The sequence below is a fragment of the Bison bison genome, unplaced genomic scaffold (assembly GCF_000754665.1).
Source record: "Bison bison bison isolate TAMUID 2011002044 unplaced genomic scaffold, Bison_UMD1.0 scf7180017864535, whole genome shotgun sequence".
NCBI classification, from domain to species: domain Eukaryota; kingdom Metazoa; phylum Chordata; class Mammalia; order Artiodactyla; family Bovidae; genus Bison; species Bison bison.
In genome coordinates, this window is record NW_011495084.1 from 163,210 (window position 1) to 164,306 (window position 1,097).

Consider the following 1,097-nt stretch of genomic DNA (forward strand, 5'->3'; position numbering starts at 1 on the left):
CGACCATGGAGCTCTCGGGGGGTGCCCTGCAGAAGGAAGGAGCTGAGTCAGGGGAATTAAGAGCAAAGGGGCTGCAGGAGCCTGGAGGGACCTCAACGGACCCACCAGGGAGTCAGGCTGAAGCCACTGAGCAGGTCTTTGGGCAGGGAGACCTCCTGGTCCTTCGGGACACAGGAGGAGCGGGGACAGACTGTGTGGTCCCAGCTGCCTGGGCTCAGAGCCTGCATCTGTCAGTTACAAGTCTATGACATTGATCAAGATCCTAAAGTGCTGTAAGATGGGGCTTCTAATACCCTCTGAGCTTGTGTTAAAATTAAACATGATAGTCTTTTGTTCAGGCCCGTGACACTGGCAGAATGAGCAAGTGTCGCAGTCTTCATACTGCCAGGAATTTCTGTAGCCACCGACAAGCCCAGAAGCGGCTGGTAAGTAGTACAAGAAACCCCATTTGGGCACAGCCCTGAAGGCCAACCCTTTTGGAGGCACTTCTCAAGCCAAGAGAATTGTGTTCAAAAAGTAGAGGTTGAAGCCAACCAACCAAATTCTGCCATCAGGAAATTGTCAGGGTTCAGCTTATCAAGAATTGCAAAAAATCACAGCCTTTGTACCCAGTGATGGTTGCATGAATTCTATTGAGGAAAATTATGACATTCTGGTTGCTGGATTTGGTTGCAAGGGTCATGCCATTGGTGACATTCCTGGATTCTGTTTTAAGGTTGTCAAAGTAGCCAGTGTCTCTCTTTTGGCCTTATACAAAGGCAAGAAGGGAAGACCAAGATCATAAATTTGGATGATGAAGGCATGATAGTAATAAAATTTTATATACCAAAAAATAATTAAATGTGATAGTTAAGTAAAAACACATCCTGGCACATAGAGCAGAATAAGGGGCGGCTGCTGTTTATTGGGGCACTTATCACCTTACACCTCTGCACTTCTTGATGCTCGATATCATAGGCACTTGTTAATGGCTGTGCTCAGTCACGTCCAACTCTTTGCAACCCTATGACTGTAGCCTGCCAGGCCCCTCTGTTCATGGGATTCTCTAGGCAAGAATACTGGAGTGGGTTGCCATTTCCTCCTCCAGGCATCTTCCC

General features: G+C 47.7%; 1 pseudogene; it reads left to right on the forward strand.

Annotated features, from left to right (window-relative positions):
• Positions 1–356: 356 nt before the first annotated feature.
• Positions 357–784, forward strand: LOC104982592 (annotated as a pseudogene).
• The last annotated feature ends 313 nt before the right edge of the window (positions 785–1,097 follow it).